This window comes from Balaenoptera physalus (assembly GCF_965194825.1).
Source record: "Balaenoptera physalus genome assembly, chromosome: 2".
In the NCBI taxonomy this organism is placed as follows: domain Eukaryota; kingdom Metazoa; phylum Chordata; class Mammalia; order Artiodactyla; family Balaenopteridae; genus Balaenoptera; species Balaenoptera physalus.
The window spans coordinates 4,319,867-4,330,130 of NC_138883.1; the positions used below are offsets into that span (position 1 = coordinate 4,319,867).

Genomic DNA, 10,264 nt, shown 5'->3' on the forward strand with positions numbered 1-10,264 from the left:
ATCTTGGCTCTTGTGAATGATGCTGCAATGAACGTGGGATGCAGATACCTTTTCAGTTACGCTTTTATTTTCTTTGGATAAATACCCACAAGTGGAATTGCTGGATCATGTGGTCATCCCACTTTTAATTTTTGAGGAACCTCCATACTGTTTTCCATAGTGGCTGCACCAATTTACATTCCCACCAACAGTGCACATGGGTTCCCTTTTTTTTCACATTCTTGCTGACACTTGTTATTTCTTGTCTTTTTGATCATAGCCATTCTAACAGGTGAAACATGTTATCTCATGGTGGTTTTGATTTGCATTTCCCTGATGATTAGTGATGTTGAACATTTATCTTTTCATGTGCCTGTTGGCCATCTGTTTGTCTTCTTTGGAAAAATGTCTATTCAGGTCCTCTGCCCAATTTTTGATCAGGTTATTTGTATTTTGGATACTGAGTTGTATGAGCCCTTGTATATTTCGGGTATTAACCCATTATCAGATATATGGTTTGCAAAGTTTCTCTCCCATTCAGTAGGTGGCCTTTTCATTTTGTTGATGGTTTCCTTTGCTGTGTGTGCAGAGGCTTTTTAGTTTGAGATAGTCCCGCTTGTTTATTTTTGTTTTTATTCCCTGTGCTTTTGGTGTCATATCCAAGAAATCACTGTCAAGACCAACGTCAAGGAGCTTTTTCCCAGTGCTTTCATCTCAGACTTTGGTTTCAGGTTCTACATTTAAATCTTTGCTCCATTTTGAATTAATTTTTGTGAATGATGTAAAAGTCCAATTTCACTCTTTTGCATGTGGATATCCAGTTTTCCCAACACCATTTATTGAAGAGTCTATCCTTTCCCCATTGTGTGTTTTTTGTGTCCTTATCAAAGATTAGTTGACTGTGTAGGCATGAGTTTATTTCTGAGCCTCTATTCTGTTCCATTGGTCAATGTGCCTCATTTTATGCCAGTACCATACTGTTTTGATTACTATAGCTTTGTAATATAGTTTGAAATCAGGACATGCGATGCCTCCAGCTTTGTCCTTCTTTCTCAAGATTGCTTTGGCTATTTAGGATTTTTTATGGGTCCGTATAAATATTAGGGTAGTTTTTTCTATTTCTGTGAAAAATGCCATTGGAATTTAACAATATTAATTATTCTAATCCAACATTATGGGATATCTTTCCATCTATTTTTGTCCTCTATAATTTCAAAGAAAGAATTTTTAAGGGGTCAGAGAAACAAAACTCATCTCATACAAGGGAACCTCCATAAAGCTATCAATGGATTTCTCAGCAGAAACCTTGCAGGCCAGGAAAGAATGAAATGAGGTATTCAAAGTGCTGGAAAAAAACAAAAAACACCTGCCAACCAAGAATACTTTACCCATCAAAGTTTACCTTCAGAAATGAAGGAGAGATAAAGACTTCCCCAGACAAAAGCTGAGGGAGTTCATCTCCACTAAACCTGCCTTGTAAGAAATACTAAAGGGAGGTCTTCAAGCTGAAATGAAAGGACACCAATTAGTAACATGAAAACATATGCAATTATAAAACTCACTGGTTCAGGTAAGTATGTTGTCAAATTCAGAACACTCTAATAATATTATGCTGGTATATAAATCACTTAACTCTAGTATAAGGGTTAAAAGATGAAGGTATTAAAAATGACTATATTTACAATAATTTGTTAATGGATATACAGTACAAAAATTTTAAATCATGACATCCAAAACACAAAATGTGGGGGATGAATCAAAATTTAGACCTTTTGTATGTAATCAGAGTTAAGTTGTTACCAGCTTAAAATAGACTGTTGTAACTATAAGATGTATTATGTAAGCCTTATGGTAATCACAAAGGAAAAAACCTATGGTAGATGCACAAAAAATAAAGTGAAAGGAATCAAAGAATATGCTATGGAATATCATCAAATCACAAAAGAAGAGAGAGGAAAGAAAAAAAAGAGAGGAATAAAGGAAGAAAGGAACTACAAAATAGTCATAAAACAACAAGATAACAATAGTTAGGTCTTACTTATTAGTAATTACTTTAAATGTAAGTAGATTAAATTTGACTCTCAAAAAACATAGAACGGCTGTATAGGCAAAAAAACAAGACTCAATTATATGCTACCTACAGGATACTCACCTCAGCTTTAAGGACACAGATAGGTTGAAAGTGAAGGGATGGTAAAAGCTATTCCATGCAAAGGGAAACCAAAAGAGAGCAGGGGTAGCTATGCTTACATCAGACAAAATAGATCTTAAGTCAAAAACTGTAACAAGAGGCAAAGAAGGTCACTATATAATAATAAAGGGGTGAATTCATCAAAAGCATATAACAGTTATAAATATATGTGCACCTAACATTATAGTACCTAAATATGAAGCAAATATTAACACACCTGAAGGCAAAAACAGCAATGCAAAAGTAGTAGAGAACTTCAATATTCCACTTTCAACAATGGATAAATCATCCAAATGGAAAATCAATAAGGAAATATTAGACTTGAGCTACACTTTAGAGAAAATGGATCTAACAAACATATAAGAAAATTCCATACAACATTCTTCTCAAAGCACACACAGAACTTCTCCAGGATAGATCATATGTTAGGCCACTAAACAACTCTTAACAAAGTTAAGAAGATTGAAATTATATCAAGTATTTTTTCTGACCACAATGGTATGTAACTAGAAATCAATAACAGGAAGAAAATTGTAAAATTCACAAATATGTGTAAATTAAACAACACACTCCTGAACAATCAATGAGTCAAAGAAGGAATAAAAAGGTAAAATTTTAAAATCTTGAGAAAAATGAAAATGGAAACACAACATACCAAAACTTATAAGATGCAACAAAAGCAGTTCTAAGAGGGGAGGTTTATAGAAATAAACATCTACATTGAGAAAAAAGATGCATGTCAAATAAACAACCTAATTTTATACCTCAAGTAACTAGAAAAAGTGGAGAAACTAAGTCCAAAGTTAGCTGAAGGAAGGAAATAATATAGATCAGAGCGGAAATAAATGAAATAGAAGAAAAACAATAGAAAAATCAACAAAGTGAAGCACTGGTTTTTTAAAGATAATAAAATTAGCAAACCTTTAGCTAGACCAAGAAAAAAAGAGAGGAGACTCAAATAAGTAAATCAGAAATGAAAGAGGAGACATCACAATTGATACCAGAAAAATACAAAGGAACATAAGAGACTCATATGGAGTCTATACATGTCATCTATTTATAGATGGTATGATATTATATAAGGAAAACCCTAAAGACTCCATTTAAAAAAACTGTTGGGGGCTTCCGTGGTGGCACAGTGGTTGAGAATCTGCCTGCCAATGCAGAGGGCACGGGTTCGAGCCCTGGTCTGGGAAGATCCCACATGCCGCAGAGCAACTGGGCCCGTGAGCCACAACTACTGAGCCTGCGCATCTGAAGCCTGTGCTCCGCAACAAGAGAAGCCGCGATAGTGAGAGTCCTGAGCACCGCAATGAAGAGTGGCCCTGCTTGCCACAACTAGAAGAAAGCCCTCACACAGAAACGAAGACCCAACACAGCCACAAATTAATTAATTAATTAATTAAAAAAACAAAACAAAAAAAAACTGTTGGAACTAATAAATGAATTCAGTAAAGGTTCAGAATACAAAATCAATATACAAAAATCTGTTGCATTTCTATACACTAATAACAAATTATCAGAAAGAGAAATTAAGACACTAATCCCATTTACAATTGCATCAAAAAGAATAAAATACTCAGGAATAAACTTAACTGAGGAGGTGAAATATCTGTATATTGAAAACTATAAGACAATTGAAAGAAATTGAAGAAGACACAAATAAATGGAAAGATATCCCATGGTGTTGAATTGGAAGAATTAATATTGTTAAATGTCCATATTACCTCAAGCCATCTATAGACTCAATGCAATCCATATCAAAATATCAATGAAATTTTTCACAGAAATAGAACAAACAGTCCTCATATTTGTATGGAACCACTAAATAGCCAAGACAAAGCTGGAGGCATCACACTTCCTGATTTCAAACTATAGTACAAAGATATAGGAATCAAAACAGTATGGTACTGGCATAAAACTAGGCACAATGAAAAAGAGACTGTCTTTTCTCCATTGTATTTTCTTGCCTCCTTTGTTGTGGATTAACTGACCATAAGTGCATGGATTTATTTCTGGGCTCTCTATTCTATTCCATTGATCTATGTGTCTGTTTTTGTGCCAGTTACCATAGTGTTTTGATTGCTGTAGCTTTGTTGTAGAGTCTGAAGTCAGGGAACAGGACTCCTATAACTCTGTTCTTCTTTCTCAAGATTGTTTTGGCTATTTGGGGTCTTTTGTGTTTCCATACAAATTTTAAAATTATTTGTTCTAGTTCTGTGAAAAATGCCACTGGTATTTTGATAGGGATTGCATTGAATCTGTAGATTGCCTTGGGTAGTATAGTAATTTTGACAGCATTGATTCTTACAATCCAACAACATGGAAAATTATTTCCATCTGTTTGTGTTATCTTCAATTTCTTTCATCAATGTCTTATAGTTTTCAGAGCACAGGTATTTTACCTCCTTAGGTAGATTTATTCCTAGTTATTTTATTCTTTTTAATATGATGATAAATGGGATTGTTTCCTTAATTTCTCTGATACTTCGTTGTTAGCATACAGAAATGCAGCCATTTTCTGTGTATTAATCTTGTATCCTGCAACTTTACCAAATTCATTGATGAGCTCTAGTAGTTTTCCAGTGGTGTCTTTAGGATTTTCTGTGTATACTATCAAGTCATCTGCAAACAGTGACTTTTTACATCCTCCTTTCCAATTTAAATTCCTTTTATTTCTTTTCCTTCTCTGATTGCTGTGGCTAGGATGTCCAATACTATGTTGAATAAAAGTGGCAAAAGTAGGTATCCTTTTCTTGTTCCTGATCTTAGAGGAAATGCTTTCAGCTTTTCACCATTGAGTATGATGTTAGCTGTGGGTTTGTCATATATGGCCTTTATTATGTTACAGTATGTTCCCTCTATGTCTGCTTTCTGGTGAGTTTTTATCATAAATGGATGTCGAATTTTTTCAAAAACTTTTTCTGTGTCTATCGAGATGATCATGTGATTTTTATTCTTCAATTTGTTAATGTATCACATTAAATGATTTGTGGATGTTGAAAAATCCTTGCATCCCTGAGATAAATCTCACTTGATCATGGTGTATGATCCTTTTAATGTATTGTTGGAATTGGTTTGCTAGGATTTTGTTGAGAATTTTGCACCTATTTTCATCAGTGTGCCGGCCTGTAGTTTTCTTTTTTGTGATATCTTTGTCTGGTTTTGGTATTAGTATGATGCTGGTCCCATAGAATGAGTTTGAAAGTATTCCTTCCTCTGCAATTTTTTGGAATAGTTTGAGAAGGATAGATGTTAACTCTTCTCTAAATACTTGGTAGAACTCACCTGTGAAACTCTCTGGTCCTGGACTTTTGTTTGTTGGGAGTTTTTAAATTACTGATTCAATTTCCTTACTAGTAATTGGTCTGTTCGATTTTCTATTTCTTCCTGGCTCCATTTCTTCTAGGTTGTCCAGTTTATTGGCATAGAGTTGTTTGTAGTAGTCTCTTATGATCCTCTGTATTTCTGTAGTGTTGGCTGTAACTTCTTTTTCATTTCTGATTTTATTGATTTGGGCCCTCTCCCTTTTTTCTTGATGAGTCTGGCTACAGGTTTAGCAATTTTGTTTATCTTTTCAAAGAACCAGCTTATAGTTTCATTGATCTTTTCTACTTCTTTAGTCTTTATTTAATTTACTTCTGCTCTTATCTTTATGATTTCTTTCCTTCTACTAACTTTAGGTGCTGTTTATTTTTCTTTCTCTAGTTCTTTTAGGTGTTAGGTTAGGTTGTTTATTTGAGATTTTTCTTGTTTCTTGAGGTAAGCTTGTATGCTATAAACTTCCCTTTTAGAACCACTTTTGCTGCATCCCATAGGTTTTGGATCATAGTGTTATCATTTTCATTTATCCCTAGGTGTTTTTTGATTTCCTCTTTGAGTTCTTCAGTGATCCATTTGTTGTTTAGCAGCATATTGTTTAGTACCCACATGGCTGTGCTAATTTTTGCAGTTTTTTTTTCTTATAGTTGATTTCTAGTCTCATAATGTTGGGGTCAGAAAAGATGATTGATATGATTTTAATTTTCTTAAATTTAACAAGGCTTGTTTTGTGGCCTAGCATGTGATCTGTCCTGGACAATGTTCAACGTGCACTTGAAAAGAATGTGTATTCTGCTGCTTTCAGATACACTGTCATCAAAAAGAACACAAATAACAAATGTTGGCACAGATGTGGAGAAACGGGAACACTCATACACTGTTGGTGGGAATGTAAATTGGTGCAGCCACTGTGGAAAACAGTATGGAGGTTTCTCAAAAAACTGAAAATAAAATTACCATATAACCCAGCAATCCCACTCCTGGGTATACATCTGAAAAAAAACCTCACTAATTCAAAAAGATACATGCACCTCAATGTTCATAACAGCATTATTTACAATTGCCAAGATACGGAAACAACCTGTGTCCATCAACAGATGAATGGATAAAGAAGATGTGGTAGATAGATAGATAGATAGATACCACACACACACAAACACACAATAGAAAACTACTCAGCCATAAAAAAGAACAAAATTTTGCCATTTGCAGCAACATGGATAGACTTTGAGGGCATTATGCTAACTGAAATAAGTCAGACAAAGAAAGACAAATAATGTATGATATCACTTATATGTGGAATCTAAAAAATACAACAAACTAGTGAATATAACAAAAAAAGAAGCAGACTCACAGATATAGAGAACAAACTAATGTTTACCAGTGGGGAGGGGGTAGTGGGAGGTACAAACTGTTGGAGGTAAGATAGGCTACGAGGATATATTGCACAACACAAGGACTATAGCCAGTATTTTGTAATAACTGTAAATGGATTGTGACTTTTACAAATTGTATAAAAAATTTTTTTTAATGAAGACAACAAAGACAAAACAAACAAACAGATGCATTGATCAACGGAACAGAATAGAGAGCCCAGAAATAAACCCATGCATATACAGTCAACTAATCTTTGCCAAGGACACCAAAAACACACAATGGGGAAAGGATAGAGTCTTCAATAAATGGTGCTGGGAAAATTGGATATCCACATATGAAAGAAGGAGGTTTAACTCTTATTTTACACCACTCACAAAAATTAATTCAAAATAGATCAAAGACTTGAATGTTAAGACTTAAAACCAGAAGTCCTAAAAGAAAGCACTGGGGCAAAGTCCCTTGACATTGGTCTTAACAGTGATGTCTTGGCTATGCCACCAAAAGCACAGGCAATAAGAGCAAAAATAAACAGGCAGGACTATCTCAAACTAAAAAGCCTCTGCACAGCAAAGGAAACCATCAACAAAATGAAAAGGCCACCTACTGAATGAGAGAAAAGCTTTGCAAACCATATATCTGATAAGGCGGTAGTATCAAAATATACAAGGAGCTCATACAACTCAATAGCCAATAACCTGATCAAAAAATGGGCAGAGGACCTGAATAGACATTTTTCCAAAGAAGACAAACAGATGGCCAACAGGCACATGAAAAGATAGATGTTCAACATCACTAATCATCAGGGAAATGCAAATCAAAACCACCATGAGATAACATGTTTCACCTGTTAGAATGGCTATGATCAAAAAGATAAGAAATAACAAGTGTCGGCAAGAATGTGAAAAAAAGGGAACCCATGTGCACTGTTGGTGGGAATGTAAATTGGTGCGGCCACTATGGAAAACCACATGGGTGTTCCTCAGAAATTAAAAGTGGGATGACCACATGATCCAGCAGTTCCACTTGTGGGCATTTATCCAAAGAAAATAAAAGCATAACTGAAAAGGTATCTGCATCCCACGTTCATTGCAGCATCATTCACAAGAGCCAAGATATGGAAACAACCTAGGTGTCCATCGGTGGAGGAATGGGTAAAGAAACTGTGGTTTGTGTGCACAATGGAATATTATTCAGCCATAAAAAAGAAGGAAATCCTGCCATGGATGAGCCTGGCAGACATTATGTTATGTGAAATGAGTTGAACAAAGAAAGACAATTACTCTCACTTGATATCACTTATATGTGGAATCTTAAAAAGAAAGGTTAAGCCCATAGAAAACTGAGAGTAGAAGGGTAGTTGCCTGGACCTTGGAAGTGAAGATGCTGGTTAAAGGTACAAATTTCCAGTTACAAGATGAACAATTCTGGGGATCTAATGTACAGCGTGGTGACTTTCGTTAACGATAAGGTTTTGTGTGCCTGAAAGATGCTAAGAGAGCAGATTTTCAACATTCTCATTACACACGAAAAAGGTAACTCTGTCAGGTGATGGATGTATTAATTAACTTGATTATGGTAATTATTTCATAATGCATAGGTATATCAAATCATCACATTGTACACTTTAAGTGTACACAGTTTTGTCAGTTACACCTCAACAAAGCTGGGGAAAAAAGAAAGAAACCCTAACCTAAAAATAAATGCTTGGAATCATGCTCTGCAGGTAGGTGTGCTCTAACAGTTTTCACTACCTGGTTGAGCTTTACCTTGCTCTTCGCTAGGGAAGAAGAGAAAGGAGCTGGCCCCGTCCCCCCGCAGCTGGCCTGGCACTCCCAGCTGGGCACGGTTACTCTCCTCCTGGATATAAACCGTCTCACAGACAACACCCTCAGACAAGGCTCCTCAGAGACGGTGATGGGATGAGACAAAGCAAGGCCACTTCATAACTTCGTCTCAGCACAGAGAGAAACAAGGTTGCCGCGCCTTCCACGGAATACCAAGCAGCCCCTCTCTTGGCTTAAAATGAGGAACAGCTGCTTCTTTCCCAATTGCAGCTTCACCTTCATTCTAGTCTGCAGAAACGGTTTATTGAGACGCCCAGTCATAGAAACTCCTGCTTTTCGACAGGATCCAATCCATCTAGAGATTGCTTAGACCCCACCCCGACCCAAGCCTCCTAATCTAACCCACATCGGAGCACACAGAGACGCCCCCAGGCTTCCTCGCTGCAATATGTAATACCCCCCCCGACTTGTTCACCTACGGGTGGGATCCTGCTGGCCTCTGGCTGAGGGCACTGACACGCCAGTTGTGTGGCTCTGGGCTCCTCCATTAGAGAGCAAAGGGGAGCATTCAGTGACGTGAGGGCGAGAGTGCCAGGCTCTCCACCACCAACAGGGACACCCTTGGCTGACCCTGGCCGTCCCTCCTACAGGAAGAGCCTTGGGCCGGCTGCCTAGTGGCGCTCTCACCTGCTCTCAGGAACAGATAGGGCTGAGCATCCTGAGCAGGGGCCCCGCCCACCAGGGAGCCCAGAGCACAGGCACCTTGGCCACGTTATATCCTGCGTTTCTGAAGCACCTTCCCCGGGGACCTCCAGAGTTTGGTGGTGCTGGCAGGGGAGGAGGGAGTCCCCCAGAGATATCTGGGACCTGAGGGCAAGTGGGTGGGCTGGTGGCTCTTGGGGACAGCCACCCATCCCGGGGTGCTCGGTGCCAAGCTGCCACTGTCCTTCCACAGTTCAGCCCCCAGGACCGGGAGGTCCGAATCTTGTAACCCCTCTTCTCCCCTCTGTTGGTCCGGGCTCACAGCTGGCTATGTCCTCCTGCAGGCTTCCTGGAGGGGGCTGGTGGTGATGGGACCCTGGAAGGAGGCTCTGGGGTGACATGAGTGAGGCAGAGGGGGTATCGGGGAGAGGAAGAGGAGGCGCCCCTGTGACAGCCTCACTGGGGCTGGGAGGGGGCTCTCTGTGGGGAGCACCTGCCCCCTCATGTGTGCCCTGACTGTGTTCTAGAAAGTGTGAGAAGAATCCAGCAACTCAGAGCTAGGGTCCAAACCTGGCCCCGTGGGCTTTGGCCATCACGGGGGCTGGCGGGGCAGACTGCGTGTTTACATGGACACCGGCTACCTACTCAGGAGGGCTTCCCACTGTTTGCATTTTTCATTTTACCACCTGGAAACTGAAGGCTCAGAGAGGCCTGCGCCCGCCCAGGGTCACACAGCAGATTCTCAGAGGAGCCAGGGATTTCCCAGGTCTTCTGCCTCCACGCGGGTGGGGGGTGCTTCCTACAGGTGTGGGAGCTCTGGACCCCCACCCAGCCGCGCACCGGCCCCCCCAGGCCTGGAGCTGACCCCCCGTGGGGCTGTTTGGCAAGCTTCCACCCTTCACCGCACCAG

At 39.0% G+C, this 10,264-nt stretch overlaps 1 long non-coding RNA gene across 1 annotated transcript; it reads right to left on the reverse strand.

Annotated features, from left to right (window-relative positions):
- Positions 1–911: 911 nt before the first annotated feature.
- On the reverse strand, positions 912–10,054 carry LOC309655543. Its single transcript, XR_014260887.1, has 2 exons — positions 3,598–10,054; positions 912–3,282 (listed from the first exon to the last, which is right to left on the reverse strand). It is a non-coding gene; the product is annotated as an uncharacterized lncRNA (long non-coding RNA).
- Positions 10,055–10,264: the final 210 nt, after the last annotated feature.